The following is a 22,024-nucleotide window of genomic DNA, read 5'->3' as shown; positions in this document are numbered from 1 at the left end:
CACGCATTCATGAGCAATACAACATTAAATAAAGTAGCCTCGGCCCAACAATATTTACGCGTAGCTTGCTGATGCTTAAAATATACACGTGTGCAATGTAGCTCTTATTTCTATGTCGAGTAATCGAATAGGAAAATTGATTACTTCTAGAAAACTCTCTGCTGACCATACTCATTTTGTTTGAGGTTATTTTCTCTGGTCAGAACTAGATTCTTTTATGCCAAATAGTATAATGTATGTTGCTCGACAACAATCATAAGGAACTTTCACATCAGAAATATGTAGACTAATTGCAGAAAACGTACATCTCAAAACCTAACACTGTAAAGTGCGTCGTGCACCAGTCCCATAATTTTATTCTGCTGGAAAAAACGTGTCTTTAGCAACCTCTGGTGGCTACTTGCTACCAGCCTATTTCCAGAATACAGTTCCGACTGCCATCGTTGCCACCATGTCGAAGCCGCTTTCAAAAGCTACTCCAGCTCTCCAACCAGAGTGAAAAGTTTTTTGACAATTAATGCATGGTCGAAGACTCCAGGTTCTGGGCCAAGAGTTGCAGGGAACGCTTGGCCGTCGAGGTGTTTTTTTGCTGACAGTGAAGCAATATGCCACTGTGCCTTGTTCCAGAAGCTTTGTCTTATCTTGTGCTGCAAGTATGCGGTGGCTGGGTGGCTATTTCCAACACATGCCCTGACCGCATCGCAAACAGCCACTCGTCCAGTTTCGTGTTTGAGCGCGTCGGCATTCCAAGACTCATATGGAAGTTCGTCACCACCCCTCCTCAAGGGATTACGGGTGAACATTGATCGTAACGTTAGGATAACTTGCCTCACTGAGTGCTTGTCTGGATCCCATGAGATTCTTCCGAAAGCCGTGCCCAGCAGTTTCAAGATGACGTCTTCCGTTTCAAATATCTGTAGGTGAAACTTGACATTTCCGAAGTCGGTGGTCAAGAAGCGCACTTTCGGAGGTACAGATGGATATCTGCCGGGTAATCTGATAAGAAAATAAAAATAACCACCCTCAAACGGGGTGTTCCTCGGCCCGACAATAATAACGTGTAGCTTGCTTATGTCATTTTCTTCAGCATCGAAGTACACTTCTCGCATAAGGGGAGCTCGAAACAGTTCTGCTAATTCCCACTGGATTCTTCGTATGGCGTCAATAGAAAGGATCTCGTCTGGTGACCATGCCCAAACGTCAGGGCCTCCGCCACAAGGATTTCCGTCGCATTCATCGTCAATCTGCACAAAATAGTAATGTTTATGACGGCTTTCCTTTTAATAATTGCATGCATCACTACGGAACGTGCGCCAAGAACTAAGTATGCCTAAGCCCAGGAGTGCTCATACTTGTTGCTGTTATTTTCAGTCTTCTTAATACACTTTATTTTTTTCACCCTACGCTGCCCTTTTCTGCCCACTTAAAATCGTAATTTCCAGTCCGGAATTCCTTAACAGTTATCGTGATGACTCATTTTAATATTACGAATACATTTTGCTCGCTGAGATAGGCATCAATATACTAAAACACGATACAGTGAAAGAGCTGATATTCCGGATATTCCGGCGTTGGCATCGTTAGTTGTGAGCGAAACATAGTAGTCCTATGCATAAAAAATTTAGAATTATGCAAATAAATATATTAAAAAAAATTGGCATCGCCGTCGTGACGCGACAAAACGAACGCCGGCGCAGCACGCGTGCCGGCGTTTGTTTTGTATTTGCGCCTTGAGTGTGGCATGTAGTCAAGTTTTAGTGGCAAAGCTCCTTATAGCGGCACCCGTTTTGTATTTGCGCCTTGAGTGTGGCATGTAGTCAAGTTTTAGTGGCAAAGCTCCTTATAGCGGCACCCGTTTGTCCCTCATATTCGTAGTAGTCGTAGTGTGTAACAAGTCTTACATTTTGACCTCCAAGGTGAGGCCGGTGAGAGATTTCTTGTGTGCGTTGAACAATAAAAAAATGCAGCGTGCGCGTTAACTAAAAGCCAAATTCTCCTGTCTCTCATTCCCCTTTAGCAGCCATTGGCATGTACATTGAGCACTATCTGACAAGAAAGCGTTGCTACGTTATACTCGCTGGGCATAACCTCCTTGCTTTTAGAAAGGTTTAGCGAGCGTTGGGTCGCAATGCCATAAATACAGTGAACTAGTATATACCATGAACTCGAGGTGGTTAAAGATGGGAAGAAGACACGAAGCGCAAGCCATAAGAAAGTGTGCGTGTGCCAACTCTCGTTTAGTCCCTGGAATGTCCGCTGAATGGCCGTGCATATGCGGAATATATAATGAAAAGATGCGAGATGGTGGTACTTGGAGTGTTGAATAGATGGACGAACGGACACAGACAGATGCAAGGACGGACTCATGAATGGCTGCACCGACGGATAGATGCATGGACGGAAGCAGGGGCGGATGCATAGACGAAGGCCGGGATGGAGCACAGATGGACGTGTGGACGCACGAACATACGGACGCACGGAGGGGAGAATGGACACACGGGCGGTCACATAGACGGACTCATGGACGGACGGAAGCAAGAACGAATGAACGGACGGATGCTTCGCCCCACTCTCCATATTCACTGCGTGGATATGCTGCCATTTTTTACATGACATGGATCTTATGATTATCATGTTTGCACCAGTCACATATCTTTTATATTCATTCACGTGACGTAATACCAAATCCGGCATTTGTGAAGCCAGCGAAAGGGCCGTGAGCGCATCACGAGTGTGGCATGTAGCCATGCTGTTACTTGACACGCATGTCATGAATATTATGTATGAACGTGTCATTTCCCTATGTCGCCCGTGCGCATCACGTAATACCGAAATTGGTATATTTGAAAATAGCGAAAGGGCCGTGAGCACATTATGAGCGTAGCATGTAGTCATGCTGTTACATGACACGCATCTCATCAACATAATGTTTAAACCAGTCATATACCTTCGCCGTTCAGTCACGTCCCGTAATACCAGACTTGGTATATGTGAAGCTAGCGAAACCACCGAGAGCACATCATGAGTGTGGCATGTAGTCAAGTTGTTACATGACACGCACCTGATGCTTATCATGTTTGCATCGGTTACGTACCTTCGTCATCCAATAACGTCCCGTAATACCACATTTCATAGAAGCGTAGCTAGCGAAACGACCGCGAGCGAATGATTACGGCATGTAGTCATGTTGTTACATGCCATCGCATGTCATCAATTTCATGTTGGGGTCTGTCGCTTGTGTTCGCCATGTATACATGTCATAAGATGCCAATTTATCAACATGTAATGCAAACGAAATCATCGCAAGAGTAGCAACACTATGAAATGTAAATCATGACGTTCATGACATACATGTCATGATTTTCATGTTATGACTAGTCAAGTATTCTAGTCATACAGTCATGTTACGGCATACCAAGTTTTATATTGATACCAATATGGAAACAGCCAGGAGAGCTAAAAGTTGTAGATAGATAGATAGATAGATAGATAGATAGATAGATAGATAGATAGATAGATAGATAGATAGATAGATAGATAGATAGATAGATAGATAGATAGACACGCTGAAAGTCACTGAAGTTTGCTAAGAAATGCTTCGCATTCAAATCCTGGGTCAGACTAGGAATCGAACCAATGTCGTTTTGGTTCCAGGGGGATTGAACTCGTTTCGATTACAGGGCAAACGGAGGTTTCATCACACAGTCTGCTGGTACATACGGCGCAAATAGCTTCTCCTGCTTAGAAAGGCAGCACAAGTAACATTCCTGCTTTACAAACATAGGCGTCCTCTATATATGCTTAACACTACAACATGGAATAGTGCACTAACGATGAGTGGTACAAGCGTCCATTGCCATAGGCCGTCAGAACATGTCATCATTTTAATGACCTCGTGTTAAATCATAGGGGATTATGACGGCGCGCGCATAAGAGCGACACCTCTAAGCTCGTGTCCTACGAATGTGTTTTCCTATACTTTGTTTCATACATCAAATGCAACGCTGAGAAGGCTAGCGAGACTTCTTGCAATAAATGCATTCGCACAGAGAAATAGTGTGGTAACTTTTTATCTGAAACATGATATATCAACCTCTTTGTGATTTACGCGTCGTGGACAAAAGCGCCTCGGTGTACGGCTTCTCAAGTTCCCGGTGTTTTATTTGAAGGCTTTCGCGACGCTGTCCAGAAGCGTTCGTGCTCGTCTCGCACGAGCGTTTACAACGAAGAAGGCAAAGCGCGAGAAGCGCTACGTTACACGTATTTCTGACCAAATTTCTCGCATAGCTTGGTCGCCGAGTAGCGAGAGCATGCGACGGACGCGAATCACATCGGCTCCGGCTCAGGTTCATTTTCAAGAAGAATTTCTTCCTGGCGACCTGTCGCAACAATAGGAACTTGTTCCTAGCATCATCACTGTCAAGCCTATACCGGACTTCAACCTGTGAGTGCGTTTTAAACGTTTTAGCGCTTTCGAAAGTTCTTGAAGAGGCCCACCTCGCTAACACTAACAAGCCGGAAACGCGGCTTGGACAGAACGCCGCCCCGCTCTACAACGGATGGCGAGCGTCTCTGGGAGCGTCGCAGCCGACGAGAAGCACTCACTGCCCTCTCGCTCCACGGACCACATGATGGATACGCAGACCAGTCAAGACGCCGATACGCAGGTGAGCAATGAGCACAACGCGAATCCATGGATCACTGTTACCAAGAGAGTGAACAAACGCCGACAGCTGCAACCCCATAGCGTACCGACTCAACAGCTGCCCAGCACGCCGTCGGAGCCCGCTCTACGCCAGAGCCGGCCTAAGACGCGTCTACCAAGACTCCCACCGCTCCCTGCCGAGGACTACAAGCTAGCAATCCGTCCCCATGGTGGATTAAATCTGAGCAAGGTTAGCCCCAAGACATTACTTCTCGCCGTAGTTCATGCAGCAAATATACGCAGTGAGAAGCCTGATATCAAGCTTCGAGTTGACGAAAATCAAAATGTGCTAACAATAAGCACCTCATCTGAACACATCGCCATGGCACTTGGACAAATCACCAAAATTACAGTGCACGCAGCAACCTACGACATCACCTCTTATGGAATTGCGCCTGATAATTCGTGCAAAGGGGTGGTCAACGGAATAGGCCATGAAATCACACCAGACGACTTCCTGACAGAAGTTGAAGTACCGGGCTACGAGGTCCTTACGTGCAGACGCCTCGGCAACTCCGGAGCAATGGTGCTCACATTTTGTGGCAAGCGAGTCTCTTTCTTCGTGAACACGTACGGACAGGCTCTTCGCTGCTACCTCTACAAACGAACTATTCCCCACTGTAGAAAGTGCAACAAAACTGGACACCGTGAGGATGTGTGCCCACAGCCTCCTGACACACTGAAATGTCGAGTGTGCGGGGATTCACTATCACCCAACAACCACGAGTGCCGCCCTTCTTGCATGCTTTGTGGTGGCGACCACCCGACGGCTGCCAAACCATGCCCAAAGCGGTTCTTGCCACCAGTCAACCGACGCAAACCACCCCGGTCAGCTACTCCCACCAAGAAGGCCCAGTCACCATCTCCCAGCCCCGGACGGCAGAGCAGTGCGTCCGGGAGTGCAGCCAGGCGAAGGAGCCATTCCAGGGATAAGTCGGGGCTCAAGCGAGGAAACTCGTCATCGCGGAGCGGTTTCGCTGGCCAGCCGAGATCTCAAGGCTGGCACACGGACGGGACAACGCATCATCATGGCCAGCAAAGCGGTTCCCACAAGAAAGCACAAACGGTAAGCTGGGCAGGGCAGTTCCCTCCTCTCCCTCCCTCCCCACACCAGTCCCACTCCCTCACACAAACATCAACGCAGGAAAGAACACCACAACCAACGCCACCTAGACTACCACAACCCATGTCAGTAGACACTCAGCTTCACCCTGACATGTCGTCAACTACGGCACGATCCGACTAATGCACACGAGAGGCGTTGAACGAAATGGCTACTTCTTTAAGGAACGAATTCGCATCTATGATGCAGGTAGAAATGCAGAAAATAAAGGATAGCATTATGGCTGAACTAACAGCTCCACTCCAACAATTGATCCAGCAGGCCCTGCAACCTGCTGTCCAGCAGATTGTAACGGATGTTAAACAGCAGATATCGGCTGCACTTGGCCAACCTAATATTTCGCCATCTGCATCAAAACGCACCACGTCTCGGACACGTGAAACACAGCGACCGCAACCTTACATACGCCCCTCCCGTTTCCTATCACCGTCCCGAAAAACCGTCCCAACAGCCGCAGCTGCTGCAGTCCCAATTCCCACCACCCTCCACCAAGATTCAGCACAGTCTGAAATGCCTCCGTGTACTACCGAGGCCCCGCTATTGCATGATCATGGCGAGAAACCGTAGGTCAACGCGTGACACGCCTCAACTCCTACGTGTGTGGCAGTGGAATTGCAGAGGGTATCGTAGGAAACGCGGAGCTCTAATGCAATTCATTGCGACGCAGCAGATTACTCCCGATGTCATAGCGTTACAAGAAGTACAATGTACCCCTACGCTTCCGGGTTACACCACATACACGGACGTAACGAACAGTACACCACATCGCACAGCTACATTAGTTTCTAAGCATGTCACTGTCATAGAACACACCCTTCAAAGCACCTCCATCTCACACGTACTTCTCGAATCAGTCCCGTGCTCTTGTTCCAGTAGCAGCCTGTACGTGCTTAACGTTTACAGTGCACCTAACGCCAGGAACGATGACTTCGGTCATCTATTTGCACAACTATGCAAGTTGGGTAAACACATAGTTATTGTAGGAGATTTCAATGCCCCCCATCCGGCTTGGGGCTACGCAACAGAAACGCCTAAAGGCCGAGGACTCGCACAGGTTCTCGCAATTCATCGCATGACCCTGCTGACAGAACCTGATCAACCCACTCGCCTAGGTAATAGTGTGAGCAGGGACACATGCCCCGACCTCACGATAGTCAAGGGGGTTAGTCACCATTCCTGGTGCAACCTCATGGTGAATCTAGGCAGTGATCACCATATACTAACTACAGAGCTCCAAGTAGCAGCCACGCGTGCCCCAGAGCGCATCATAAAACTAACAAATTGGGATGAATTTAGGCGTAATCGTACAACTACCCATCAGGACTCTCCTTCTCTAGAGGCTTGGATATTACAACTTCACTCCGATTTTCAAAGAGCTACCAAACTCATCGCTGCGACGACAGAAACGCCGGATGTGGACTGACATCTGCTACATCTCTGGGATGCCCACAGAGGCTTGACACGGTGGTGGCGGCGACAGAAACATAACCGAAAACTTCGTCTCAGAGTCGCCAAACTAGCTACTGAGGCACATGACTATGCGAACATCCTCACCAGCAACAATTGGCATAACTTCTGTGATCGACTCAACGGCTCACTAAGTACACCTCGAACGAGGCGTATACTCCGTGCTCTTTTAAATCCCACGCAGACAAAATCACACACTGCTAACGCAATCCGCACCATTCTCCACAAATCAGGGCTCGACGATAACACTCTGCTGCACACCTTAAAGCAACACTATGTATCCACGGGCCCCCGTCCCGCCTACCGTGATTATCCACACGTACACGATACGCCTCTAGATGAGGACATTACAGAAGCAGAGGTTAGGGCAGCTTTGCAAAGCATTAAGCGCAACACAGCACCCGGTACAGACGTGATTACATACACACTTCTGCGTAATTTAGATGACCAGTCCATTGAATATTTAACCGCTTTTTACAACGAACATTGGAAAAACGGCACGCTACCACAGGAGTGGCGACACGCAGAAATCATACTTATTCCAAAGCCTGGCAAGCCGCTATCCCTCCAGAATCTTCGCCCTATATCCTTAACTTCATGTGTAGCTAAACTCTTTGAACGCGTTGTCCTCTCTCGACTACAACCATTTCTCGAAGACAATCACTTTTTTCCTGATACACTATTCGGCTACCATCCTGGTATCTCTACACAGGACGTATTATTACAGCTTAAGGAGGACGTGTTAGATAGCCCCACTTCAAACCAGGTCCGAGCTATTCTGGCCCTGGATTTGAAGGGTGCTTTTGACAACGTCTCCCACGACCTTATTCTTGACAATCTCGCTTCATCTCAGTGTGGCTCACGTATCTACAATTACGTCAGGTCCTTTCTTTCTGACTGCACGGCCACTATTGGGATTGGAGACCTCCGTTCGGACGTCATTCGTCTCGCAGGCAGAGGAACACCACAGGGCTCGGTTCTCTCGCCCACTTTGTTCAACGTGGCTATGGCTAAACTCCCTTCCCTATTACAACAGGTTCCCAACATCCAGCATGCCATATATGCAGATGACATTACAATTTGGGCAACCAAAGGATCAGACGGAACCATTCAGGACGCCCTACAGGAAGCTGTGTCTGTGGTACAAGACTATGCTGCTGCCGGCAGTCTTACGTGCTCAGTGGATAAGTCGGAGTTGTTATTGGTATACAAGCGGCGCCGCAAAACCGCTGATTCTCCTGACATTTCGCTGTTTCTTGATGGCCATCCTATCCCTCTGGTACCACGAATTCGCATTTTAGGCCTCTACCTTCAGTCCGACGGCAAGGCCTCGCACACTACACACCTTCTGGCTCAGCAGATAACTCAAATTACACACATGATCCAACGCATCACCAATCGCAGGAGAGGCCTCTGTGAGAAGGATGTCCTCCGCTTAGTACAAGCACTCATAGTTAGTCGGCTCACCTATCATCTTCCCTTTCACAATCTCACGCTAGCTCAAATAAAAAAGATGGACATCCTTCTACGGACAGCTGTGAAGGCGGCTATTGGCTTGCCTCCACACGCATCTACACAACGCCTCCTTCAATTAGGAGTCCACAACACCATAACCGAACTCATCGAGGCCCAGCACAACAGTCGGCTCCAACGGCTCAGGCAGACCCGTCAGGGCTGCGCCATCCTGTCTCGTCTTGGCTACCCGATTCCTCGAAAACCCGCACAAGTACCGCGACATAAACTTGCTTCTACAATCCGCGCACTCATCAAAGTGCCTCCGATTCCACGCAATATGAATCCCTCCCGCCACGCCGGTCGTCGACGTGCCCGAGTTCAGGCTATGACACGCGTCTTTGGTGATGGTACTTCAGACTTACAAGTACTTTACACTGATGCAGCACGCTACCCAGAGAAGTCAGCCATGTGTTTAGCCGTGATAGATGACACAGACGCCCTTGTGGCGTCTGCCACATTTCGCACTACAGACAGTGGTCTGGCAGAGGAGGGAGCTCTCGCTCTGGCAATTGTTCACGCTACGACACTGTCACATGACTCCCCTGTCACTATTGTAACAGATTCACAAGCTGCTTGCCGTGCTTTCGCTCAAGGACTTGTGGCTGCACATACACACAATATCCTCTCTTCTGTCTCACCGTCTGCATTACGTCCTGTGCGTATCGTCTGGACTCCTGGACACGCTTCTCTCCATGGTAATGAACGCGTTCATGCGGTTGCCCGAGAGCTGACCGGCCGGGCTCCATTGGAAGAGCTGTCTAATCCAGACGACGCATCGACAGAACCACTAAACTACAACGCTACGCTGGAGTACTACCGACAGAGCCGTTATACATATCCTCCCCCTCATCCTTCACTTAACAGAGCAGATGCTGTCGCTTGGCGGCAACTACAGACCAATTCATTTCCTTGCCTTTATATGCTAAATCGCTTTCATCCGACTCTCTACCTCTCCTACTGCCCCTTCTGTGGATCCGTACCGACGGTGTACCACTCCACGTGGGAATGCGCTGCCCCACAGGGCGTTCCTCCCATTCCCAATCCCACCCCTTCCTCTTGGGAGTCTGCACTGCTCAGCTTACGCCGGCAGGAACAGCAGCAGCTGGTCCAGTGGGCTCGCAGGGTCGCGCAAGGCAATGGAGCCCTGGACTGAGGGCCCCACCCAAAGAAGACTCAGTGTGCATTTGTTAATAATAAGTGTTTATTCTCTCTCTCTCTCGCATAGCTTCTACGGCGTCGCACCTCATCAAACGAAGGGTGCAGGGCAGGTGACCCTGCCCCTTCTAGTTTTCTGAGAGTCGGTTCGTGAAGTCTGTCCCGTTCTATAGTGCCTAAAATATTCTAGGCACTGTACGAATGCTATAATTTGATTGATAGGAAGTAACCATTGCGAATAACTATTGACCTTCCCCCCCCCCTGAATCCCGGCTGCGGCGGCTGCATTTCCGATGGAGGCGGAAATGTTGTAGGCCCGTGTGCTCAGATTTGGGTGCACGTTAAAGAACCCCAGGTGGTCGAAATTTTCGGAGCCCTCCTTTACGGCGCCTCTCATACCAGTTCAACATGACTACTTGCCACACTCATGATCCACATGCGGCCATTTCGCTAGCGTCACATATACCAAATTTGGTATTGTGGTATGTGAATGATTGACAAATGTTGACACTCTTTGGCTAGTGCAAACATGATGATTGACACTCCATGATAATTGACACTGAATGATAATTGAAATTGAAACTTGATAATTGACACTGAATCACTGACACTCCTTGACTAGTGCAAACATGATAATCATTAAATGCGTTCATGTGACAACATGTGTACATGCCGCCCTCATTATGCGCTGGTGGCCGTTTCGCTAGCTTCACTTATACCAAACTTGGTATTACGAGACGTGAATGAATCACGAAGGTATGATACTGGTGCAAACATGATTAACATGAGATGCGTGTCATGTAGCAACATGGCTACATGCCCCACTCATGATGTGCTCGCGGCCGTTTCACTAGCTTCACATGTACCAAACTCGGTATTACCCGACGCGAACGGACGACATAGGTAAATGGCACCTCCAGACATGATATTCATGACATGCGTGTCATGTAACAACATGACGACATGCCACAATGATGATGCGCTCGCGGCCATTTTGCTAGCTTCACATATGCCGAATTTGGTATTACGTGACGTGAATGGATGACGAAGGCATGTGACTGGTTGAAACACGATAATCATGAGATGCGTGTCATGTGGCAACAGGACTACATGCCGCAGTCAAAGCGCCAATACATTTCGACGTGACGTGGTGCGCGTGCTCGCTGGCGTTCATTTTGTCGCGTCACGCTTGCGTTGCCACACCAGGCCCGGTCCTGCCGTATACTTAGAGTTACTGCATATGCTACCTTTAGATAGCAGTGTTGCGCCACTGTTTTCCGGGCGCCGCTCACTCCGCCTACAGGAATTCTGCACCCCTATTCACCGAGCGCCATAACGTGGCCATAAGTGGTTCAAATGCACTGCGGAGGAGCCACCGCTACGATGATTCCGGGCAAATAAAGCGTGGTTGACATCGGCTGTTCTTTCACATCAGCTGTCATGAGCCGCGATTGTAATACGAGCGCAATAGAGAGCCGTGCGTAATATGGGCGTCGCATGGGCACTCTCGATTGCTGTTGAGCTCGATTAAGTTGAAGGAGATACAACTACACCTGGCTCCCTGACACAGTTAACGAATGAGTCCGACATGATGAAAAAATTTCTCCCCTAACTGGTTCAATTGCATTCAAAAGTGAAACAATAATTTCATCTTTGTAAATGAAAAAAAAACAGGGAAAAAGGTGAAGCTAGTGTACTCAACCATAAATATGTATCTCACTGGTTCAACGAGCTACGCACTTTGTTTTATTATTACATAACATGAACGTAAGCATCAAATCAAGGTTTCCAGGTGTGAAAAGAGCAAGCGAGTTTCTCTCATTTATGAAAAAAAATGAAAGAAAGCAAAAAAATAAATAAAGCAACGCTAGTACTATAATCCATCAATATTGAGAGACTGTAGCACTCTGAAGCGCGAGCATTGCTCCTACACGGGTTGTGAGTAGCTTTCCCGCAAGACATTCGACCTCAAGATGGCGTACCTTAGCGCAAATCTGCTACCTAAAGGTAGCATATATAGTAACTCTACGTATACTCACAGGTGCGCGCCGCGCTGCGTTGCTTTCACGCATGCGCGTTTCAGCTCGTTCGGCGTCCCTCATTCACGAAAAGAGTGCAACGCAGTCTTGTCTGGGTAACGCATCATCGTGCATTTCGCGCCATTTGCCGTCGGGCCGCGCCGACGGCTGCTGGTCGGGCCGATAGCGCCTGGCGTTAGACTATATAGTGCTCGCGTTTTGCTAACGTAGTGCGTTGTGCCCAGCCTGCGAGTGCGTCCACGCTACTTTGAAGTATATAATGCGGTTCTTCATGATGCGCTCGTGGCCGTTTAGCTAGCTTCACATTTACCATATTGGGTCTTACGTGACATCAATGGATGACGAAATATATGACTAGTGCAAACATGATAATTCTGACAGGCGTTTCATGTAAGAACATGACAACATACCATGGCAATAGCATGCCCGCGGCCGTTCCGCTAGCTCCACATATACTAAATTTGGTATCACGTGACGTGGATAGATGACACATCTAAACATAGTAATCATGACATGAAAGTCATGTACGGCATCATTTACCTCCATTTCGTAACGTTGTGCGGATTTCAAAGTGACATATCAACTTTTCTTATTCGTGCTTTGCATATCAATGATTCCCGTTATACGGGGAATCAATTAATTTTTAAATGACGATTGCACAAGCATGAAAGCTCAACCTTGAGCAACATTGGTGGTCACTGCGGAAGGGTTCGGCCGTTTGAAGTACCCGATGCCGGTAAGAGTGGACGAACAGATAATTGTACAGACAGACAGACAGACAGACAGAGCAAAATGTTTGCACCATCTTTAAAACACCATAGTCGAAATCAAGAAGAAGAAATGAACATGAACAGGCATTAAGGATAACTGACTGGATTCTCAGAAAAGGCAAGCTGGCTGGGGCAGGACAGGAGGAAATTAGATTGGTAGATGAGATTAGGAAGCTTGCGGGTATAAAGTGGCAGCAGCAAGCATTGGGCCGAGTTGCCTGGTGGTGCTTTGGAGAGGACTTCATCCTGCAGGGAACGTAGTCAGGCTGATGATGATGATAATGATGGTGATGGCATACGAAACGCAGCAGTTGGTATGCGGTTGATGCAAGACGAAGCCTGAGGCTCCATACATTGGTACTAGCTGGTTTGTTTCTGTTTGTCAGGCCCCCGTTTTTTTTTTTAAAGACGTGCGCCTTTTTCGGCGATTTCCGAAACAAAAATTTTGCTCTGTCTCTCTGTACATTTGTAAGTTTGTTCATCCTTAACGATGCCGGGTACGCTAAACGGCATCAGCCGATACTCCATATGGCTGACCGCATCCGCAGCGCCCACAACTGTAGCTGAAGATTCAGCGTACATACTTGTGCAATTTTCAATGAAAAAGCAACTATTGGGCATATCTGAGGCACAGTCACAACACGTACATATTCTGTATGTGTGTCTTACTTGAAAGGGCATACATAAGTAATTCTAAGGACCGTAGCGTTAATCCCGCTGCGCTGAACATGCAACGCTTCAACGAAAAGACAACGGTTTTTAACGCTTTTCTAGGACGACACGGTGGTGGCACCTACCAGTCGACATGCGTTCTACACCTTATAACCTCTGAGACGGGCGCACATGCCTGTATCAGAGCCTCGCGCTTCGTTTTTCAAGATAACTGCCAGATAGCGCTCATGTCTCACGTGTAACGTGACTTGATGCGCTCGTTCGCCTCCGCTTTATGCTCGAGGCACTCTAACGCAGCGCCTCATGAATACCATTCACCAATTTTCTTGCGCAGAACATCAAATTTACGTTTTGTTCACTCTGTCCATACGAAAGGCTATCGTTTTTTGACGACAATTTCAGTTTAACGTGCAGATACAAGGCCAATTGTTTCCTTTTTTTCTTTTCTAATTTGAACATGTTAATTTGCGGTGCAGAAAGAGGATCAAACGTAGTTTAGCCCAAAATTTCCATTTGTAGCTCTACAAATCGATGCCAGTTCACGATAAAATCTCGCATTTATTCACGAAATCCAAGAGCACTGCTGCAATCTGAAATGTTTAGCTCCCCTTTTTCTCAAAATGAAGTTGACAATAAGAAGAGACCAGCACATCAAAGGACTTGCTTCTTGTATGCTTGCGAGCACGCAGGCTCTAATTGCCCGCCGGGACGACAACATTGGGTGGCCTTGCACCCGACAAGAACCGGCACACGAAATATTAGAATCCGACATCTACTTCTCGCACCTGGGCCATGCTTATCTGGTGTTTTCCAAGTAAAAATTTTTTGGCGAGCACAACGCACTAAATATTTTAAGCAGCTCTGATATAAGCACTTTGACGCTACCATTCCTTCCTGTCAGCTCTACAATGAGAGAGAGCCAAACTACATCGTGTAGTTGATGCAATCATCTGCTCCAGCGTCCAATTGCATTGCGGCTGCAGCTGCCGATTATATGATAACCTCAGTTATGCAACTACCAAAGTCCTCATGGTGTTCAGAAAATCACTCCGGTAAAAAGGGTATATTCTCTCCCCTATGTAAGGATGCAAAAATCACTGACTCCGAAACCAAGCAAAGTGGTTAAAGGGGCCCTGCAACACTTTTTGAGCATGCCGGGAAAGTACTGCTGATCGTAAGTAAAGGCTCTCTACAACACACGAGCCAAATATTAAAGCACAGCACGCGGCCTGGAACTTACAATAAATTATCAAAGCTAAAAAGATCTTCTGTCGACAAATGACCTAAAACGCTCGAAAACCACTCCTAATAAGCTAATCTATCAGCCATTGGCTGATTTGAACATGGTGCGCTCAATCGTTACGAAGATCGCCGTGAAAGGCCGCAACCAACACCTCCTTGAAAAACTATGCCTGGAACGTCGCTTTCTTTTCAATTGAGAGCCTCCTGACAGCACTTCATTTCGGAGGCCATGCCTCTGGCCTTGTGTTGCGACCGGTCGCCGCATGAGACCACTCACCTCCGAACCACTCGGTCACGTGACATCACGTCGCTCGGAGGTAACTGTGGGGGCATTGCTTTCTTCGCAGGGAGCGGCCGTCAGAGACGCTTGCCGTCGTACCGACGGAGGCGAGAAAAGTCAGAGAGGGTGGAGGAGTGCGTCCGCGGCTCACGTTCCAGGCATAACTTTTTTAGGAGGCGTTGCCGCAAATTGTCCACGCATGTGCACGTGATCGCATTGAAAAAGCCGCGCATTGAAAGGGAAAAAAAGTGAACAAATTCACGAGGCGCGCCTGACGTATTTTCTTTGAGCCTGCCATTTCTCCCGGTTTAGCTCCCAGCACTTACATTGGGACGAGAGAAGAGAGAATGCAATTGCAGCATCTGACAAAGCTTTGTAAATTTAGTCCCATCGGACCGGTTCTTTAACTTTTTGCGCCATTGAATTCGTGAGGCAATAAGCTCGTTCAGTAAATTATTTCAATAGTTACTTGAAGAAGTTTCAGGGCACCTTTAAGATCGACAACCCTGCACTTACAAATATCCAGTGCGATATCTATAGAAGGGTGTTTACCACCGTCTCCAGAACATCATATAAAATCACTCACTCCTTGTATGATTTCTGAGATTGCTTAATACTCAAGATATCCTGTCTCCTCTTTATTATCAGCTCTAATTAGAGTGCCACCATGGAGCTCACATCCTTCTTACCCTGGATATGGAAGGTCCCTTTGACAATGACAATCCTTCAGTATACTTGCATCTCTATCTCTCTCTCTCTCTCTCCAGTATACTGGACGAACTCACTGCCCCCAATCGCAGCTACGAAACGGTTGAATGCATAAAAGCCTCACTTAGAAGCCACACTGTGATAACAGGGTTAGGTAGTTTCCGTTCCCCTCCACAAATGTCGCTAAAAGGGAACCCCTTACGAGTGTGTCGTTTCACCGCTATTTTTCAGCAAAACATTACCAGGCCTCCCACATTAACTACAACAAATTGAGAAGATTCTGCTACGCTCTCTCAACGAATCATACTACAGTATAAACCACACCTGGCTCCCATGCAGAAAAAAAAACATCTGCAACAAACAACGCCTCTATGTTGAGGACAATAAGCCTTGTCGTAGCGTCACCTGCTTATATTATTTCTCCTCAAAGTCTAAAGGGACGTGAATCGTACCATGCGCTTCTGCTCAGCCATAATCAACGTTGTTATCACCAGCCTCACTATGGCCACTGCAAGTCAAAAGCTCGTGCCATGCTTCGCCTTTATACTCAATCCTGTGCTTGCTGCTGTCACGTGACACCCACAAACTTCCTGATCTCATCTGCCCACCTCACACGCTATCTTTTTTTCGCCCGCTTGTCCTTTCTTGGAATGCATTATGTAATCCTTAATGATTAAATGTTGTTTCGCGTTCGTGCTACGCGCCCTGCCCATCACCGTTTCTTCTTCTTGATTTCAACTATGATGTCCTTAGCACCCGTTTGTTCCTCGATTCTCTGTGCTCTCTGCTTGTTCCTTAGGGTTACACCTATGATTTTCCTTTCCATTGGCCGCTGCATGACCCTAACCTAAGGTAAACCCTCTTTGAAATCCTCCAGGTTTCTGCTCCGTAGGTAAGTACTGTAAGATACAGCAGTTATATACCTTTCCCTAGAGGGATGATGGCAATCTACCAGTCAACATTTGAGAATGCCTACCGAATGTTCTTCACCCTATTTCTATTGTTCTTGTCACTACAATTCCGTGGTTAGACCCACGGTTACTACCTGTTTTAAGTAGACCCAATGCTTTACCACTGCTTTACAACTTCATACGAACTGCGACCTATCTCAAAGCACTATTCCCTTCCGACATTGTTGCACTATACACTCGTTTCCTGAATATTGGTTTTAATACCTATTTTTCTGTTATCGTTGTGTAAATCAGCAATCGAGAATTGCAATTCACCCCATGTGTTACTTAGCAGTGCAACATCATCCGTGATGCGCAGCTTTCTAAGGTTCTAAGGTACCCTATATAAACTCGTATTTCTTACTTTTCCAATTCTAGACCTCTGAAAGCTCCTGTAAGCATACGGTAAATAGCATTGATGAGGTCGTATCCTCTTGTTTGTCTCAAACCCTCAGCCATTTTGCACGATAATATCATGTGGGCTTTTACGTCCCACTACCTTCATATACCTGTCCTTCATATATCTGGACAGGTATGGCGTATACCTACATGTTATACCTGTCATCTAGAGAGCAATCTGTGTTTATCGATGACGTCAACTCAGATTCTGCCTCCGTCCACTCCGGCATTCCCCAAGGCTCCGTCCTTGGAGCATCATTCCTTTTTTTATCTTCATAAATGACTTCTCTTAAGATATACCGGCAAAAATTTGTTTATTTGCAGATGACTGCATCCTGTATGATGAAATCCACAGTTCTGACGATCAGCTTTGCCTTAAACAATCATTAGCCCAAATCCAAAACTGGTGTACCTTGTGGCAGATGCAAATAAACCAAAGTAACACAACAGCTATGGCCAGCACCCGTAAGAACAACCCCCCTCAGTTTCACTTATAGTATGAGCGGCAATACCCTATCTATAGTCTAGAATTATAAATACTTGCTGGTTGTCATTACAGCTGATCTTCTATGAAATGATAACGTTACCTACACAGCAAGAAGTCCATGCGATAACTAGGGCACTTACGGCGAGTGCTTTCGAAGGCTTCAAAGGACGTGAAGCTCTTAGCTTACAAAACATATATAAGACCAACACTTGAATACGCTGCAGCAGTATGGGATACGCACACGAATACAATATACAAAAACTAGAAAATATTCAAAGAAAGGCAGCTAGGGTTATTTTTAATTCATACAGTTGGAAAACGTCGCCTAGCACTCTTAACTTCAGCAAATCTAGAACCTCTACAAAGCCAACGCTATCGCAAAACGCTTAAAATATTCTCTTTGATATATCATGACAAGCTTGGAATCAGCAAAAGCACGTACTTGAAGCGCTTTATGCAGAAGCGTCCCACCCAGTCTTCCCGCTCAAACAAAGTCAGCGAGATTTAGTGCAAAACTAACTCTTACATCAATTCTTTTTTCTCTGTACAATCTGAGATTAGAACCGTTTGTTGAGAGAAGAAATCGAGTGACCTTCTGTTTCCGCGTTCACTGCCGCAATTCAAGGGGCATAATGATAGCGCTTTTATCACTAGCGCTGTAGCAATGTGTCATAAGAGCTTCGCTCCTGAGTCACTCATCATTGCTCGATGTATTCTTTTTTAGTTATACCTTTGATATCACGCATTGTGTTAAAATGCGAAATTCACTTAAGAGGCACTTGATTTCTTTTTCCATGATTTGAAGGATTCGACAATGCATTGTATTACGTGCCACTACTCACGCTGGAAAACCCATTGTTCGCCTATACATATCGTAATATAGTATGGCAGTTCAACAACTCACACGCCATATGGTCTTTTTTGCGATTTTGTTTGTAAGCTCTTTTTATTTTTTAAGTGCATTTCCACAGAAAATGTAACGCCTCCACTCCTGCTTAAGGCCTGGAAATTCAAGTCAGCAGTATTGAATAAACAAAAAAATAACTATGATTGCGAGACGGCTTAGTGGAGAGCTCCAGAAACTTTGACCATCTGGTGTACTGTACCGCGCAATAACATCGCACATTATGCGGGCCTCCATCATTCCGCCTCCATCGATATGTGACCGCCACAGCCTTCGAGTCAGCAGTCGAGCACCTTAGCCACTGTTCCCCTGAGAAGGATATGTTATCACACCGAAGTGTATCACTGAAGGAAAAAAGTGTAAATTTTATTGCCCTCTTATTTTTTTGGTATACACACTATGAATGAAAAAGACAAGGATGCGAAGGAAGGTACAGAGGTTGTAATTAGAAATACTTTCAATGTAAACGTGAACAACGTGAAATGAATGAAAAGTAGGGCAGCGGACAGGAGCGGAACCTGTGGCCTCTGAATAACGCGTCAGATACTGTATCAACCATGCTATAGCGGCAGTCATTACCTTTATAATGAAGGATTATATGTATACTTGAACCTGGAAGCGTCAACTGCGTCGTATGAAGTTATGACGACAAAATCGAAACACGTTTTTTTGTGCTTGCAGGCACCACGAAGCACGTGATTAGTTTAGGAACTGGCTGCTGAGCAATAATCCTTTGTTTTGTTCGAGAATGAATCTGTTGTTTTGTTCGAGCCTGTTTTGTTTGAGAATGAATCTGACTCATAGTTGCATCCCTTTATATTGCAATGCTAACTACACCGAGATCAAAAACTGTTGGAGTAGTAGCCCACAGGAAAAGAGTTCACTTCTAATGTTATTTTGAATTTATTCACCACCTTGTATCATTCACCCTCTTTACTTTAATTGAAAAGTTTACAAGGAACTATTTAGGAGCATCTCAAATTTGCATTTGTTTCATGTTTTGTTAGGAAGTCTGCAATGGTACTGTCAAGTGTGGGTCAGTGGTAAGACATTCATTTTCATGCATACAAAAAACCTAATTGACTTTTTGTATTCTTTTCAGAAAGACATTTATGGGAAAGCCGCAGGAGTTACACACCCACCTGTTTGTGTACAAAACCGTGTATTGGGGGAACATTCACCTGTGTTTCACTGGACACCAACTCGAAATTTTCGTACATCTTACAGTATTTGGAATAATACCCTAACTATTTTTGCTATATACACAGAGTGTTATGCATGGTACTGCATAGGGCCTGTCCAATAGTGTGCCCATTTCAAAGTTTCGCATTGTTAGAAACGACACACAGTCGAACCGGCTTTATACAGCAAACTTATTTATAACTTATTTATATATACACCTTAAGGGCCTCTCGGGCATTATATAAAGGGGGTTTTATACAGTAATAACTAACAACAGCAATTTTTTAACAAAAAAAGAAGACAAAAAACAAGGAAACATGCGCAGGCTACACAGTCCGTCAACGAAGATACCCAAGAAATAGCCCAGCAAGGTTTTCACAAGCGAGCACATTGAAAAATCTGCACGGCACGTTATACAGCAATGCCTAAGATTGTCCAACACATCCAAGGAAGGCAAACAATACAGACTGAAAAGATGATTGCTGTGTATGCATTACAATGCTGGCAGGCAGAGCATTCCACTCGGTTATCGCTAAGAGAAGGGGTGAGTATTGGTGTTTTTTGTGCGAGAAATTATAGGTTCAATTTTATGATCATGGTCAACGCGCGTGGAAATGTACAAAGCAGGGTGAATGAACGTAAGGCAGAACGGCGAATCACTGTGGTATAATTTGTGGAAGAAAGATAGGCGGAAATATCTCCTGCGCATGGCAAGAGGGGGGAGATTAATTTTTTCCTAATGAATGACACACTTTCATAGCAGGAATAACATGATAAAATAAATCGCGCCGCTTTATTTTAGACAGTTTTGAGGGTATCAGCGAGGGTTGCTGTGTGGGGGTGCCATACTACGGAAGCATATTCCAGGGTGTGCCGGAAAGCAGTATTGTATGCGTGAAGTTTGGTGTCTTTGTTTGCAAGTTTCAGGCGGTGCTTAAGAAGACCAAGTTTTCGTAGTGCTTTCGCGGTAATGTATTCTACGTGGCTAGTCCAGGTTATATCAAAGTGGAATAAAATACCTAGATATTTAATAGGTGGAACTGTCTGAATTACCAAGTTTTTTATGACATACTCATTGGGCGAAGGATGTGCAACGGATGAAACGCGTACGTATTTAGTTTTGTTTACATTTATTTCCATTTGCCATAAATGGCACCATTCTGATAATTTTGTCAAGTCGGACTGCAATATGTTTACGTCGTTTAGTTTGGTGATTTCCTTATAAATTACGCAATACTCTGCAAAAAGGTGCAGTGAAGAGTTAATATTAGATCCGATATCATTATTATAGACTAGAAACAACAAAGGGCCTAGTACGGATCCCTGGGGTACCCCGGATTGGACAGGTCTGGGAGTAGAGATAACGATGCTCAGCTTAACTGACTGCACCCTGTTAGTAAGGAAACCGCTTATCCACTGGGTTGTTTCATCGTCTAGCTGTTGATTACAGATTTAGACATCAACCTTTTATGTTGCACGTGGTCAAATGCTTTAGCAAAATCTATAAAAATTACGTCAGTGTAGCGGGAGTTATTCAGAGAATCATTAGGATCAGTTACCAATTCGAACAGCTGAGTTTCGCACGAGCGGTTATTGCGGAAGCCATGTTGGTTGTCTATTAGCAAGTTATTTTTTATTGAGGTGAGATACGATGTGCGTAAACAGAATATGCTCGAGTATTTTGCACGGAATAGAAGTAAGAGAGATTGGCCGGTAATTATTAGCACACGATTTTAACACAAATTTGAATATAGGTACCACTAATTGTGACTTCCAATCATCTGGGACGCAACCTGTGTTCAGTGACTGCTGAAATATTAGTTTCAATAGGTACGATGACTTTTGAGCGGTTAATTTCAGAAGTTTGGAGCTAATGCCATCGGGCCCTGGACTCGTCTTGTACTCAAGTCGCTCAATGACACGTGCTACGCCATTTTCGGTGATTTCTATTGGAAGAAAGATATCATGAATGACGTTCTCTGGTAGGTCGAGAAAATCTAATGGAAGCTCCTTTGAAAATACCGATGCAAATTGATCACTGATTATTTCCGCAGTTTCTTCAGCTGACGGAGAATCGCCATGCTCACCGTCTAGCAAGCTCAAAGAACCAGTGCTTTTAGGGTTTACCACTTCCCAGAATTTTTTAGGGTCAGTTTTGAGGAGTTTAGGCAGTGTGCAATTAAATTTATGTTTGGCTTCTTTAATGATGGCTTCGGTTTTTCTTGATACATTCCTATAGTTATCCCAATGTACTGTCAATTTTGTCCGGGATGCCTTCCTAAACGCACACTTCTTTTTATTAGGACTTCTTTTCACATCCTGTGTGAACCACGGACCATTTTTGTTTAATCTAATAGCCATTTTCGGTACGCAACTATCTTCGATTTGTTTTATTATGCCACGAAATTTAATCCAGTTTTCATTTG

At 45.8% G+C, this 22,024-nt stretch overlaps 1 long non-coding RNA gene across 1 annotated transcript in view; it reads right to left on the bottom strand.

Moving 5' to 3' along the window:
* Positions 1–316: 316 nt before the first annotated feature.
* The window catches only part of LOC142769134 (uncharacterized), a 35,187-nt gene continuing 13,479 nt past the window's right edge, over positions 317–22,024 (bottom strand). Inside the window, exon 3 of the long non-coding RNA XR_012885678.1 lies at positions 317–1,244. This is a non-coding gene — a long non-coding RNA (uncharacterized LOC142769134). The remainder of the gene's footprint in view (positions 1,245–22,024) is intronic.

This window comes from Rhipicephalus microplus, chromosome 8, assembly GCF_043290135.1.
Source record: "Rhipicephalus microplus isolate Deutch F79 chromosome 8, USDA_Rmic, whole genome shotgun sequence".
NCBI classification, from domain to species: Eukaryota; Metazoa; Arthropoda; class Arachnida; order Ixodida; family Ixodidae; genus Rhipicephalus; species Rhipicephalus microplus.
Note: the sequence above shows the minus strand (reverse complement) of the source record. Positions and strands in the feature narration are given on the sequence as shown.